This window comes from Eublepharis macularius, chromosome 1 (assembly GCF_028583425.1).
Source record: "Eublepharis macularius isolate TG4126 chromosome 1, MPM_Emac_v1.0, whole genome shotgun sequence".
NCBI lineage: Eukaryota > Metazoa > Chordata > Lepidosauria > Squamata > Eublepharidae > Eublepharis > Eublepharis macularius.
This window is the reverse complement of record NC_072790.1, coordinates 155,590,629-155,607,239: the sequence shown is the minus strand read 5'-3', so window position 1 is coordinate 155,607,239 and position 16,611 is coordinate 155,590,629.

The window sequence follows — 16,611 nt, the reverse complement described above, 5'->3', positions numbered from 1 at the left end:
GTTGTTCAATGTTTATATGCGCCCCCTTGCCCAGTTGGTGTGGAGTTTCAGACTGGGTTGTCATCAATATGCAGATGACACCCAGTTGTATCTGTTGATGGGAGGCCGACCTGATTCTGCCATTGACGCCCCATTGAGAGCCCTGGAGGCTGTGTCTGGGTCGGTAGAACAGAGCAGACTGAAGTTGAATCCTGCGAAGACGGCGGTCCTGTACTTGGGCCGTGGACTGTTGGAGGCAGGGATCCTTCTCCCGATCTTGGGGGGGGGGGGGGACACCACTTGTGCCTGTACCATCGGTTATGAGTTTGGGCGTGATTCTGGATTCCTCCTTGTCTATGGAGGGCCAGATCGTGGCTGTGTCTCAGGTGGCCATTTTCCACCTTCAGCAGGCCCAGCAACTGGTGCCCTACCTCTCAGCCCAGGACCTAACGATAGTGATCCATGCAACGGTCACCTCCAGGTTAGACTACTGTAACTTGGTCTATGCAGGGCTGCCCTTGGGCTTGATCTGGAGACTTCAGTGGGTCCAGAATGCTGCTGCGCGTGCCCTAACTGGAGCTTCATGTAGGACACACATTACACCTATCTTGCAGCAGCTTCATTGGCTCCCAGTAGAATTCCAGATCCGATTCAAGGTGTTGGTTTTGACTTATATAGCCATAAACGGACTGGGACCAGCATACCTAATGGACCATTTCTCCCTGTATGTGCCCCAGAGAGCACTTGGTTCAACTGGAAAACATCTACTGGTGGTCCCTGGCCCTAGGGAGGCTCGGCTGGCCTCTACTAGGGCCAGGGCCTTTTCGGTCCTGGCCCCAACCTGGTGGAACTCTCTGTCTGAGGACACTCGGGACCGCCAGGATCTTGTATCATTTATGCAGACCTGTAAGACAGAGATGTTCCACCAGGCATATGGTGGAGGCTAATTTTAGCCCATCATTGCTGAGCCTTCTACTGGTCTCCCTCTACAAGGGGTATGGAGAGTCTACTCACGCTAGTTGCCCCCAAAGGGGTACAGTATTTATCTGTTTTTATGATTGATTTTAAGTTGTATTTTAATCAATGTTGTACCTCGCCCTGAGCCCACTTGTGGGGAGAGCAGGTTAAAAATAAAATAACATGTTGGTGCCATGTTGCTAGAACATGGTGCCATGTTCCCTTGTGCTTTGCAGTTGTTCCCATGATGAGGGAATGTTCTCGCATTAATTACCACCAATCTCCATCACCCAAATGCAGGCAGGCAGGCAGCATGATTATCTGAATCCACACACCCAACAGCCGAAACATATCAGTTTTTTCCGTAAGTTTTCTGCTTGTTGAGGGCAGGCAGGATTACACAATGTAAGTCAATACAATCAACTAGGCTTCCCAGTTTCCTCCTGGTGGTAGGCAGTCTCTTGGGGGTTTCCCCATTGCCTGCCATTCACTGGCAATCAGTGGGAGGCAACCTGGGAAATTGTGCACTGGGTGTGCTTTCGGCCCCAATTTTGGCCCCAAATGGCCTGAATTGGGTCCATGAGAAGTGCAGGAGCATGCCTGTGGTCTGCATGATGATGTCACTTCCTGGAAGGGATGTCATCATCATGTAAGCCCAAGGAGCATGCGTGTGCTTCATGTGCAAGTGATCAAAAGACTCCCAGGAAACACAACATAAGTACTAGGTCTCCCCCTCCCACTGGGAAGGTATAGGAACCTGGCATCCTTACAATCAACCCTTGATTGGCAAGGAACCCATTCTCCCTACATACTCCTCAAAGCAAGCTTAGCATCTTCTTTATTTGGAAAAGGAGGTGAGGCAAAAGCAGCTCTCAAGCCACTGAGGGTGGGAGCTGATACCCTAACCGTTGGACCACCGGGTAAACAGCTGTTTTTGGTGTTGCTTTAAGATCTGAGGACTGGTCTAGAGCTGACATTTGCTGTTGCCACTTTTCTTTTATATGAAGGCATGAGTCTTAAATTGGAAGTACCCATGACAAGCCAGCATGATCACAGGAATGGCTGTAATCATGTAAACCTTTCCACACATAAGGGCATTGCTTTGTTATAGTTTCAGACTACATGTGATAACTCCCTATATTTCTAGCCAACTTATTGGTTATTTATATTATAAAAACTAAATGGGATTCTGTACTACGTATGGATACCAAAGGCACAAAGACAATATTTTAAGTGGATGACTGGTTGACCTCTTTTGATTAGCTTGTCATTGTTATTACATATGAAGTGATAAATGTGTCAGTCATGTGATCTTGTCTTCACAATTTAATTTTAAACTCACGTCTTGTTGAGGATTTTGCCCACCCCCACCCCACCTGCAAACCTCTTTCAGTGCAATCCTGTGAAGAGTTACACCAGTCGAAGCTCATTAATTTCAATGGGCTTAGATAGTATGTGTTTCTCTTGCTGAAATCTGAAAGGCAGAATGGATGTGCACAAGCTCCACACAGTAAAAAAAAAAAATAGCAGGGACTGTGACTAGTTAAACCTAAACAGTTTGCTATCCTTTCTCACTTTTGGCAGTGACTGTTAGTAAAGTACTTCTTTGTCCCATCCCCATCTCCTCTTATTGCAGTCCTGAAAGTGCTAGGCTTGTCCCCAAATGCCCTTAGTGCATGCTAACGATCAGTATGGAACTACTAGTGCAAAGTTTTCATTGGAATTACTTCCTTGCTGCTTCTCATTATTCTTTTTGACAAAGCATTTCAGTAAGGATATAAAGCTAATAAGCCATAAGACTGATTACCAAATTCCTTTGGGCACATGCTAAATTGCAATGTGGGAATCTTTAAGGGTGCAATGATAGAGATTTGAATGAATTGAAGTTTTGTCATTAGCTTAAATTGGATGAGGATTGCACCCTTCATCTGGTAATTTCTCTCTCTCTCTTAAAAAAAAAGTTGTATAACTGGAGAAGAAAATCTAAAATACTAGAAACTACAGGTGCCTCAGATAAATAGCTGTCCTCTCCACACACACACCCCAAATGTGTTCCTGGTCAGATTTCTAAACAGTTGAGGTAGAAGCAGCTTGTTGGTTTACTCTAAATTCAATTTTGCTTGACTGATGATCTGAGTTCAAGTGAACCTGGTGCCTCCTCCCAATTCAAGTCACAGTAATTCTTCATTTGTTGTATGTTGCACAGCTTTGTGCTTGACTTCTTTCCACACAGTTCATCAGTGTGACAGAGATGGGAGGGGGAGAGAAAATGAGCACATTATCTGTAAAGCCAGAAATTATGAACATAGAAGACAACACAGAAAGAATGAGAGGAATGATCAGCAAAACAGGGATGGTAATGACGAATATGGAAGATTTATAGTTATCCCAGTGATTTTAAATCGTTTCATCTTTGAACATGAATAGAATGCTCAATTATGAGTGATTCAGGTACTCTAATAATAAACAGAACTGGAAATGGGAAAAGTCTAGAGAAATATCAGTTTGTTTTTGTTTTAGAGATGCCAATCTCTGAGTGGAGCCTGGAGTTAACTGATATCCCGAAAACATAGATTAGTTCCCCTGGAGAAAATGGCTGTTTTGAAGGGTGGACTCTATGGAATTATACCCTCTCCCAACCGCACCTTTTGTAGGCTCCACCCCAAATCTCCAGGAATTTCCCAACCCCTAGTTAGTTTACAGCATTAGCAATGGCAATGAACATATTAGTGAAGAAGAAAGATACATGGTGGGGTTATCATATATCACCTTAAAACAGCCCAAATTTAAATGGATATGATCTTTTTAAAAGCAATTTCAGGTTAAATGAATAAATTAAAGTTTCAAGTTCATGTAGGCCCTGTATTCTAGAGTGATACTGACTGATATTCCAATCAAAAGCAAGGCATCAAACTGCAGCATTAATACTGACTGAACAATTTTTCACTTTGCAAACATAAAATTAGTGGCAGTAATAATAATGTGGTAGATATTAGTGAGGGCGCAACAGCTTTGAAGAATGACAATAATGTCCAATGGTTGTTGTGGATTTTCCAGGCTGTGTAGCCGTGGTCTTGGCATTGTAGTTCTACTACAATGCCAAGACCATGGCTATACAGCCCAGAAAATCCACAACAACCATTGTTCTCTGGCCGTGAAAGTCTTCAACAATAATGTCCAAGCTCACATTTTCAGTTAATGAAAAGGAGAGATGAAAGAAGGAGGATGACAGGCCAGAAATGAATGTGGTATTAGAGAATATCATCCAGACAGACCTAATTCAATCTGACAAATGCTATACACTTTCTTTGGGAATTTTATCTCATGTTTTGCTAGTGATTTTAAAAATTATTTAAATAGTTTCAGAAGTTTAGCCTTTGCATAGGAGTGATGTGATGTGATGTGAAGTTAGTCTTCCAAGTTGCGCACCAGTGGTGGGCAGTCTCCTAGAGGTTTGCCCTATTGCCCGCCAATAGTTGGCGATTGGCAGGAGGTGGCAACCCCCCCCCTAGCAATTGCATGCCACTGGCAGGCAACCTGGGAAAGCATGCACTGAATGCTCTCCTGGCAAAGCGTGACAACATCACTTCCTAAAGTGATGTCATCATGCTGGCTGCTCGTATGCTCCCATGTTTTGCTGGGGCCAATTTTGGCCACAAATGGGCTGAATTAGTTCTGCACAAAGCCCGGGAGCATGCCTGTGGCCTGGATGATGGCATCAGTTCCCAGAAGTGACATCGTCATACCTTGCTGGGAGCATGCACTTACTCCTGGTAAGTCCTGGATCCCCTTTCCCACTGGAAGGGGATAGGGACCTGAGAACCTTATGAACCGTAAGAAAATTCCAGCAGGGGTCACCATATGACTTGACAGCACTCTCCACCACCAGAAGTAAATTAAGTGATTCAGCAAAACACCTTCAAATATAGCATAAATATTAATTGTAAGACAGTAAGGAGAAGAAAATAAAGAATCTTATTGCCACATTGATAGTAATGTCTGTGACACGATATTCCCACCCACAAAGATATGACTGCTAATTTCAGCATTTCAGGAAACTGGTAGTTCCCTCAGGTTCAAAAGAAGGAAGAAGATCCCTCTTGGGCTGAGGTTAGGTATTGACTGAAATTTCTTCCTTTTATATGAAACAAGTAGCAATGCATGAGGATTTGCAGGGAAGAGAAGATCCCATTTTTTCCCCTTGCTAGCCCCTCCTAACTTTTTATCTGATCCCCTCTTTACTGGAACCTGTTTTTGTCACCCTTGCCCCTGCTAGTTCTGGCTCCTGTTTTCTCCCCCCACCTTAATTTCTCTTTTCCTCTCTCCAGTTCTTCTGGAATTAAACATTCATGCAGCTTTTAACACAGTTGCTGTTACACAGGGCTTTTTTTCTGCGAAAAGAGGTGGTAGAACTCACTGGGTGCAATATGTGCACAAAACATGCACACACTCCTGGGATGGCATGGTAACATCACTTCTGGGAAGTGACATCATCACGCAGGCTGTGACTGCCCAGGAGCACTCCCACGCTCCACAGGGAGCCTGAATTGGGCCAAAATCGACCTGGAATGCACTGCTGCAGTGCGAGAGAACAATCCCCTAACCAGCAGTGGCCTGATTCTGGCTGTTTTGGGCCCAAATTGGGCTGAACCAGGCCCAAATCATCTTGGAATGGACTGCTGCCACATGGGGGAACCCTTCCCCACCGAGCAGTGGCCTGATCCTGGCCATTTCAGGCCTGTTTCGGCCATTTTGGACTGAAATGGGCCCAAAATGGCCAAAATGGTCTCAAAACAGCCTGTATTGGTCCCAAAATGGCCTGGAACAGACCGCACACACACAGGGGAACCCTCCCCCCACACGGCCATGGATCAATCCTGACCATTTCAGGCCTGAATTGGGTCGAAATGGGCCCCAAATATCCTGAAACGGGCCACTGCCATGTGGGGGAACCCTCTCACACCCAGCAGTGGCCTGATCCAGGCTGTTTTGGACTGGTATTGGGCCAAAATGAGCCCAAAACGGCCCATACCCTTCAGCAGCAATGATGAGGGTGACTCCTCACCAATTACCAGCTCCTGTACTGTCATCAATTTGTGGGAGAAAATAATGGGTGAGTTAATACCCATTGTTGATAACTCTTAGCTGAGTGGAAGTGTGCCTTGTGGCACCACAAAGGTCCCTCAGCTTCTCTTGCTCCAAGGTAATTTTCATTTTCCATTCTGCTGCTCCTCTACAGGGTCTCGGGTAGAGGTTTTCCACATTGCCTGCTGATATGTATGCCAGCAGGGACTGAACCTGGGACCTGCTTCAAATAAGGTGGATTGTCTACCACTGAGCTACAGTCCAACCTTTTCATGTTTCTGTGCAAATCTGAATTCTTTTCTACATATCCAACAGTTCAAATGTGTTTTTTTTTTTTAAAATCAGGAAGTAAGAAGAAGCTGAAATGTTTAGCATGTAACAGCATCTGCAGAATGAAAATCTTTGCTTCACTTTATGTAGCATGTTTTCCAGGTACTTTTTATCAAGGAATGGAGGAAAAACATTTTGCAGACTTGTTATAGCCTCAGAACAATCCCAGATTGTGTTAAGGTTTCTAAGATTTCCACTTCCACTCTCATGCAATGAGAATAGCAGCAAAAAGATTGTCACTGGCATTAATAAACATTTTACTAGACAGTGGTCACGATATAAACAGAACCTTGAAGTATATGAGTGAAAAAGGCAAATATTCTTTTGCTCAGACATTTTGGCTTTAGTTTAACACTCAGTCAGTACATTTGCCATAAATATTTTTTACTATATGGATGTAAGGAAAACATAGAGGAAAGAAGGAAATGTGAAGAGTAGAAGGGCCACATTAAGTCATAAGTGAAATGTATGTTTTTTTTAAAAATAATTTTATTAGTATTAAGCAGAGAAATTATCCACATTACATCTGAAGATAGATTTAACAAATAGATGAATGGCATATTTAAAAAAAATATTCCTTATTATACAAATCATTGTTTATTTTTCCCAAATTAAATTTCTATGTTTTCTTTTCTTTGACTGTTAACAATACCCACAATGATTTATATTTAAGCCAATCTTTTTACATCTTTACTCTTTTAAATCTACTTTAACCACTTAACTTGTAAATATTTTATTCAGATGTTTATTGATTGAATTATAATACTAATTATGTACTTCCTAAACCACCTCCCCTCCCCCTCCCTAACCCTTACTATCCCTTTGCATAAAAGTAAATCTTGCATCTTGATTGATAATTAAAGTATATAATCTTAATATATTAATATCTGTTAGCTATATGTATAGCTCTACTGAATTAGTGTGTTACTTAACACACCAATTTTGGGTACACTACTTAAACCACCCCCCCAAAAAGGTAGAGCTATAAAACAGGGGGAGCTATGCTGAGAGGACTGCAACTTCCCTTCCCCCAAACCTTCATTTGTTTTAAGGCAATCAATGAGTATTACAACGAACTATATTTATATTAAAAATATGCTTAAACTTCTTCCTAAAGTTCTTGCAGGCATAAAAGGGAACATCAAATATGTCTGATAGGAATCTTGCTTTTTTTCTGTGGTGAAAGCTGTCATGTTCAGAATGCTTTCAGGTATGCTAGTGCCAAAGAGACTCCATTTTAATCCTTTCAGTATTATTAGTGCTTTCTTCACAGGTGCCAGAATGTTCCCAGGCAGCTATCTCCCAGAGGAGGAATGTTTTGGCTATCGCTGTTCCAGCCTCGAAGGACTTTCGCTTTCCGAGCTTCAAAGGGATTGTTTTGAGAACTATGGGGGGAGGTTGGGCCTGCTGGGATCTGTTACTTTGTGCCTTATGCTTTGCCTGTCATTGGTAACAATTCACATGTACCATCCTGAATATTGTATTCAGGCTCGTGGACTATATATAATGCATTCTTTCTTCAGTAAACTTTTACAAACAACGGGCTTTTGTCTGATTGCAGAAGGTAGTCTGGAGTAAGGACATTATCTAGCCACAGTTCTGACATTTTGTTACCAATCACACCTCTTCCAATGCCTAAGCCGGATCAGACGGACTCCAAAGCTGTCCCGGTCAGGGACCCTTTGTTTGACCCGTATGCCTCCCCCAGCTCTCAAGGACTGGAACCTCAAAGACCCGTACCAAGAGGCAACAGCTCTTCTGTTACTATGCTCTACACTCTCGCTCCCAGCAGTGCAGATACTCGGCCAAGAGCTACAGCCGAACCACTGTTTTCTGTACCCACCCCGAAGCAGTGTTGCGCGAGACCAAGAGAGACGAGAGAACGGAGAGCTAGTACGATGTTCACGCAAGCACAGGTGGACAGTCGACGAAGTTTAGAATCGATACCCGAGCACGCCAGCAGCCAACCGTGGCTCTACTGGAACCGGACGACCGAACAAACGGAGTGGGAGACGTCCCGCCGCGGCATCCTAAGCTGGGAGTATTCAGAAGTTACCCCGTGGTCGGGGCAACAGGATGTAAGTGAGCACCAGTGGGTGCAGCTTCAAAGCAGAACGATTGCAATTGACTCTGGGATATCAGCAATCACTGGTTTGGCGAAAGGGATCTTAGCTGCAAGATCTCAAGAAGAACAAGGCATGGAAGAGACCCTGCCTGGTCAACCGAGGCCACATGCCGAGTATGTGCCAACCTCGCAAGCTACTGGCTATACTGAACAGGAGGTGGGAAATCCAGACAGAGTGCAAGTCTTGGAGACCAGACTAGCAAGCATGGAAGAGAGTTTAGCTCACGCCGTCCACCTGCTATCCGTACTCGTAGTGGGGGACAGTGGAAGAGAACCGCCAGCTGGTCTACCAGACATCAGTCAAAGTTTGTCTACCTTACAAAGCCTTGTGCGCCGTCCCGAGGGCCCAATCCAGCACTGGCTGCAACAGCCTCCAGAAACTGGAGATCCTGAGCCTGATACCGGGGAAGGACCTTGTCCAGAGGACCCTTGTCCAGAAGACCCCTGCCCAGAGGATCCGGTCGCACCAGATGACGATGGAACCAACGGAGGAGGTGGGGAACCGGAACGTCCTATGGGGCCCGTGTCCCCTGTAGCGCCTCCACCCACAACCCAAGGGAGTGAGCTACCAGTCCTACCGAGGGAGGATACGCCGCGACTCATCCCGGGGACGAGTGGGATTGGAAGAGGCACCACTCCCCGGCCACTCCAAATGCCGGGGCCGAGAGGGACCCTAACACCACATCAGCCGATCCCGGGAGGAACTCCTGTACCTCTTCAGCCTATGTCTCCTCACCCATCCCCGTTACAACTGGCACCCCAAGGACCAATTCCAGCTCCTCTGTTACCAGCGCCCAGATTGCCGGCGCCTCGAGATACGACGCCGGTTCAGCCAACGCCTTTTCGGCCAGCTCCGCTACAACCCTTACCCAGAGGCCCTCCACAGCCGATTCCGGGGGGACCTCCTCCGCGACAACCTCAACCTCGGCCTCAGCAACCTCCGTTGCTTCCACCGCCCGCACCGCAACAACCTCCGTTACTACCACCGCCCGCCCCACAGCAGCCTCCGTTGCAACTCGCCCCGCTCGACGTTTATCCGATGCCAGCGCCAGCTCCCAGGCAAGAGCTTCCCATGGGCTGGGTGAAATTGGAAGCTACCTTTGATGGAGACCCATCCAAACTGGGATTCTTTCTCGTACAAGCGGTGCAGTTCTTCAATATATGGGGACATCTTTTCGGAAGTGAGGCCAGCCAGACCGAACACCTCGGGTTGAGACTCCAGGGCAAAGCTGCCGATTGGTATGTAGGACTTTATGATATTGGTGCCCCCGAATTAAATATTCTTCAAGGGCTGGTGGATGCACTTCGAGCCCAATATGAAGACCCTCTAGAAGAAACTAGAGCTCGGACTGAATTACAGTCGATTAGGCAAGGCAGTATGTCGGCTAGAGACTATGTTACAAAATTCCGACAACTGGCCGCTAAATGCCCAAGGTGTGAGGAATCGACCAAGATAATTTTGTTCAAGCAGGGCTTAAACCCTAGACTGTTGGATAGAGCCCTGATGCAAGATAATCCTCCCACTCTACTAGGATGGATCCAATTAACTTGTGAAGTAGAAAACCGCATGCTAGAAGTTCATTTAGTGGAACAACAACAACATACGGGACAAAGGCGCTCCTCAGTTCTTGTCAGAGGAGGCAGAGGTGCTGGATATGCTATTCGCGGAGCGAGAGATGCTAGATGGCAACAAGGGTTGTGCTTGCAGTGTGGCCAAAGTGGTCATTTGCACAGATCACCGTACCGGCCTGTGCAAAGACCTCCGCTCCAACTAAGACGCCCAGCCCCCGCAGCCTACCCGGCGCAACCGCGCCCAACTCCAGCTCCCAGAACAGCGAGAGGTAGAGGAGCTCCTCGGAGAAACCCTCCCGAAAGAGGACTAGAGCTGGAAGAAGTTATGGAATATGATCCAACAGCCCTAACCGGGGAGGAGAATCCAGAGAGTCCCACCTCGGGAAACGAAATGGATCTGTCATAAAAGGACCCAAACGGCAGATCAAACATCAGTCAGTTCCTATTTCGAACAGACCCCAAGGGTCCATACTCTTGATACCAGTAACTTTAGTGAATCCTGACAGAAAAATGCACATCCATGTGCAAGCGCTAATAGACTCGGGCTGCTCCAGAGACATCATTGCACCAGCCCTAGTGAATGGATTAGTACTTCCTGTGAAAGAATTGGAAACGCCTGTCATTTTTGAGCAAATGGATGGCACTAACATGAATCCAGTCACTACCGAAACCCCTCCAGTCATAACCGGCATGGGACAACATTGGGAAGTAAGATCATTCATTATTAGTGCCACTGCTAAATACCCCTTGATTCTGGGAAGCCGATGGTTGTGCGATCACAACCCCTACATCAACTGGGCAGAGGGAAGCATCACGTTCACCCATGAGGCTTGCAAAAGTCATCGTTGGAATCAAAATTGGGGCAACAATCCTACCATCACTGAGCCTGCTCTCCTCACCCAGGAAGAAATCAACCAAATACCCAAGCAATACAGAGCTTACACCCAAGCTTTCACAGAAGAAGAAGCGAACGCTTTACCTCCTCATAGGAGGACGGACTGTGCTGTAGAAATTTTACCAGGTGCCTCCCTGCCCAAGGGTTGCCTATATCCCATGAGCCCTAACGAAAGGGAAGAACTCCGCAAGTTCATCGACACCAATCTTCAAAGAGGATTTATTCGTCCGGCCAACAGTCCGCATGCTGCGCCAGTACTCTTCGTCAAAAAGAAGGACGGGGGCTTAAGGCTGTGCACGGACTTTCGGGGACTTAACGCTGTATCTTCCAGTAACGCCTATCCCATCCCGCTCATCTGAGATCTACTCAACGTCGTGGCTCAAGGTAAGATCTTTACGAAATTGGACTTGAAAGATGCTTACTTCCATGTTCGTATCAAAGCAGGGGACGAATGGAAAACCGCTTTTAATACGCCCCTTGGCCAGTATGAGTATTTAGTTATGCCATTTGGCCTGGCTGGGGCCCCCTCGGTTTTCATGTCCATGATCAATGAAGTACTACATGAATTTTTATACAAAGGCGTGGTGGTGTACCTAGATGATGTTTTAATCTATTCGGAAACTGAAGAGGAACACATAGAACTTGTAAAAAAAGTCTTGACCACTCTAATGTGTAACAAACTGCCCATCAAGCTATCTAAATGTGAGTTCCACAAAACAGAACTCACTTATTTAGGCTACTGCATCTCCAAAGATGGCTTAAAAATGGATCCGGGCAAAGTACAAGCAGTACAAAATTGGCAAACCCCCGCTACCCGCAAAGAACTACAATCCTTTTTGGGCTTTGCCAACTTCTATAGAGAATTCATTGCGAACTTTGCCGAAATTACACTCCCTCTAACCGAACTGTTAAAAACCAAAGACAAGGGGGACCAAGCCAAAAAACCGAGTGCCAAATTGCCTTGGACACTGGAATGCCAAGCTGCATTCAACCACCTCAAAACACAGTTTATCTCAGAACCCGTTCTGCAGCACCCCGATGAAAATCGCCCCTTTGTGGTGCAGGTCGACGCCAGCGACACCGCAATTGGAGGCGTACTGTTGCAACGGGGGGAGGACGGAAATCTCAAACCCTGTGCCTTCCTTTCCCGAAAGTTTTCTGAAGCAGAAAGAAATTGGAATGTTTGGGAAAAAGAGGCTTTTGCTGTAAAAGCAGCTCTCACTACCTGGAGACATTGGTTAGAAGGGGCCCGCCATCCTTTCGAGGTTTGGACGGACCATAAAAATTTAGAGGCCCTACGCAGCCCCCGAAGACTAAATGCCAAGCAGCTGCGGTGGGCGGAGTACTTTTCTAAATTCAATTTCACGTTAAACTTTCTACCAGGCAAGACCAACTTTCTAGCCGATGCTCTATCACGCATGCCCCAGCACAAAAGCAAAAGGGAGGAGACAGTAGACACCGTCTTTTCGCCTACGCAATTAGGGGGTGTGGGGGAAGCATCTTAGAGGGGGCAGAATGTCATGTTCAGAATGCTTTCAGGTATGCTAGTGCCAAAGAGACTCCATTTTAATCCTTTCAGTATTATTAGTGCTTTCTTCACAGGTGCCAGAATGTTCCCAGGCAGCTATCTCCCAGAGGAGGAATGTTTTGGCTATCGCTGTTCCAGCCTCGAAGGACTTTCGCTTTCCGAGCTTCAAAGGGATTGTTTTGAGAACTATGGGGGGAGGTTGGGCCTGCTGGGATCTGTTACTTTGTGCCTTATGCTTTGCCTGTCATTGGTAACAATTCACATGTACCATCCTGAATATTGTATTCAGGCTCGTGGACTATAATGCATTCTTTCTTCAGTAAACTTTTACAAACAACGGGCTTTTGTCTGATTGCAGAAGGTAGTCTGGAGTAAGGACATTATCTAGCCACAGTTCTGACAAAAGCAGGTCAACTGATTTCCTTTTCTGATTGGATTTATTCATTTCTCTTTCCATAGGAATTTCCAGCTCAATAGAATTTAAAAGATCCATTCCTGTGTCTGTGTCTGTAGCAACATAATGCTTTCCACGATACATCACCAAAAGCTTAGTATAGTTTAGCCATTTATAGCGAGTATTGGTCTTTCGTAGCACTTCAGTTGTAGGCTTTAATTCTTTTCTTTTAGCAAGAGCTTCTTTTGGGAGATCCACAAATACATAGACTGGCATGCCTTCATAAGGTATTGATCCTTTTAATCTTGCTTCTTCCAATATTTTCCTTCTTATGCTTTGATTTGGTATTTCAATAATAACGTCTCTTGGAGTCATTTTACTTTTAGCTTGTAGTACTCTGCCAAGTCGGTAAGCATTAGTTATGAACGGGGCTGTTTCATTTTCCAACTTAAAATATTTTGCAAGCCACTTTGAAAGGAGCATTGTGAGATCTTCATTATGGGTACTTGATATATCAAGCCCCCTTAGTTTAAGGCAATTTTTCCTGGCTGCAACCTCGAGCTTAAGGATTCTGTCCTGTTGAATTTCAATTGTTTTTTGCATAACAATTACATCCTTCTGAGACTGCAAACTAGAGTCTAAAGCTTTCTCGGCTTTTTGCTTAACAGTTTGCAAGTCAAGCTTTATTTCGGCAAGCTGTTTAGTCATCGGGTTGATTAGATTAGTCATATGCAGAATAATGTCCTGTCTCAGTTTTGCTAGCTGCGGGCTTAAAGCTATTTTGTTTTGATTTACCTTTTCTGTGGCATTGTTAAAAAGATCGTCCACCATTTTGGATGTTTCTTCCCTGCTGCCGTCTGCTAGCACCGGCTCTTTAACAGTTGAAAAGAACGTCTGTAGGTTCCTTGTCACTTTGGAGTTGTTTTTTCTCTTTTTTTGTGACGGCTTCAGCGCTGGATCTAGGGTTGCCCACGCCCGGGGCAACCTTCATCAGGTTGCTATGTGCGCGCGCACAGTGTGCGCACGCTCCCGCGCTGCGTGATGACGTCACTTCGGTGACATCATCACGTGGGGCAGAGCAGAGGCAGCATGCGGGGCTGGGAAGCTGCCGTGCCATTCGCCTCCCTGCAGGCAAATGGCGTGGGCGGCCTCGCAGCTCTCCATGCTGCTTTTGCCTGCCACACAGGGCAGGGGGTGACCGGCTTGCCATGCACCCCCTGCCCTACAGGGTAGGCAAAAGGCAGCGCAGCCACCCGCGCTGCTTTTCGCCTGCTCTGTAGGACAGGGGGCAGCTGGCTTGCTGCGCACCCCCTGCCCTACAGGGCAGGCAAAAGCAGCGTGCGGGGGAGGGGGGCTGTGAGGCCGCCTGCGCCATTCGCCTGCCCTGCAGTATGGGGCAGCCAGCTTGCTGTGCACCCCCTGCCCTACTGGGCAGGCAAAAGGCAAGCCGGCCGCCCCCTGTCCTGCGGGGCAGGTGAAAGGCAGCGCGGGGGGCTGCAAGGCTGCCCGTGTTGCTGCCTGCGCCCTCTGGCAGCTGGCCCCTGCTCCTGGCGCCCCCTCCCTGGTAGCGCCGGGGGCAGACTACCCCCCTGCCCCCCCCATCGATCCTGCCCTGGATGGCTTATGCATACTTTTTTGTCAATTCTGTTTCGTTGTGTGCTGTTTAATGAAGGTTTGGGAGTCGTGAGGGACAGAGCTCTCTCAGCACGCGTCTGGCCCCGAAGGTACCCTCGCCATGTCCCCCCGTGAAATGTATGTTTGATGTAAATACAATTGAAGTAAGAAAACAGAAACTATATTTAAAAGAGGATGAGGTAAAAACCTCTCTTTCCACCTGGTCTGCTCTTTCTTTCCTCTTGCTCACCTACCCTCCCATTGCTGCTGTATCTCTCATCCCCTGCCATCCTCTGTCACCTCTAATGCTTCTTTCCCCCCCTCCAATTGGCTGCTCCTTATTTTTTTAAATACATGGCTTTCAACTCTATAATGCTTTGTGTATGCAGGCATACTTATTGAGTCACAATTTTCTACAATTATTTTAACTCCTAGGATTTTTATGTTTCTCCTTTCTGTACATGATTCCACATAAAAATATTTCAATTATCCTTGAAGAAATACCTTGCTAGTATCTTTTCAATGTAATAATTGAGCCAAGTACCACCATAACCGAACCCAGGCCTAAATTGTGTGTTCCCCAAACCAGAGTTTCTGAATTGTTTTGAGACAGAGAATGGAGTAACAGTGCAGATTGTTCAATAGACAGAACAAGGCCCCTGTTTCCAGACCCCTGGAAACAATGTGGTACTCCTGGCTGCCGTACAGCGGCTTGAGCCAGGGACTATATTTTGCCCCCTTGGAAGGAGGAGGAGGCAGAGGCATCTCCCGGGCATATGGGGATTTGGCCGGGGGTGGTGGTGGTGGAGACAGAGCCTTCAGAAGGCAGCTCCACCCTCCTGGCTAGCAGTTGCTCTGCATACTCGGCCTGAGCAGAGCACATCTCAAGCTCTCTCAGTCGAGCTCCTCTGAGACTGGTTTTACTGAAGACCCTCAGGGCTGGGCAGCAGTAGTTGCCTAGAAGAAGCTGTGATATTCCCCTGCTTGCTGCCTTCAGACATCAGGAGGAGAGCCAGGCCCAGCACCAGGCTTACTGGTTTGGCAGGGATTTTTTCTTATCTACATTTGGGGCCTGTTGTCTATAAGTCAGGAGGGCAAGAATTAAACAGTGATCAATAGTGGAAAATCCTCTCTTAAAGCCAATTTGTTCCCAATGTAAGATCTTGTTGGTCTTGATCAATTGCGGTAATCTTCGATGTAAAAGAGTATAATTTCCCAACTGATGACAGAAGGGCAAATTAGGCGATAATTAGTAGGATCAAGCCTGTTGACGTTTTTAAAGACTGGGACATTACAGAATGCTTCCAAAAGGGAGGAATATCACCTTTCTGGTTAATCAGGGAAAAGACTGGTGCTAATATGCTACCCCACCAAATAGAATTTATCTTGAATAGATCCATCGGAACCTGATCTGAACCAGAGGCCTTACCAGGATTTATTTGTTGTATCTTAATACATACATCATTCTCCAATGCCAGAGTCCAGTTAGGAGATCCTCAGGCATTATATCCTCTACCAGAGAATTACTGGAGGAAAAAAATACTCCCTTAAAGTGTTATTATCCACTGAGCAGCAGAAATACATGAAGGTAAATTAGATCACAAAATCATAACAATAGAAACAGTTTTCCAAAAAGCTTGATAAATCATTGTTCAATGATTTAATTAGACCATCCCTTATACTTTTTCTCTTTTTCTCTTGAATCTGTAGTTTGTAGCTTTTTTTAACTCAAGTAATTCTCCTGAGCTATTTAGGTTATTCTATCTTTTAAACTCCCGATGCAGTTGCCAAATCCTCCTTTTCATGGTTTTACATTCAGAATCAAACCGTTTATTTCTGTTCATTGACTTAGATATGTTCACATGCTTAAATGGACATAGGTAAAAAGGCTCAAATGGTGTGAAAAAGTCATATAATAACTTGATAGAAGACTTGGCCAATAAGATCCTGAAAGTTAATCCCTGATAAAACTAACTTCTGTCAAATACAACACGCAGCTAACATTTCCTTCTATTTGCTGAGACCAATAAGAATTGAAAAGCAACAACCTACTGCGGTAAATTTAAAGACACAGTGCCGAAGTCTAACCTTAAATATACAACCTTTATATAAGTAGTAGTGACACACAACAC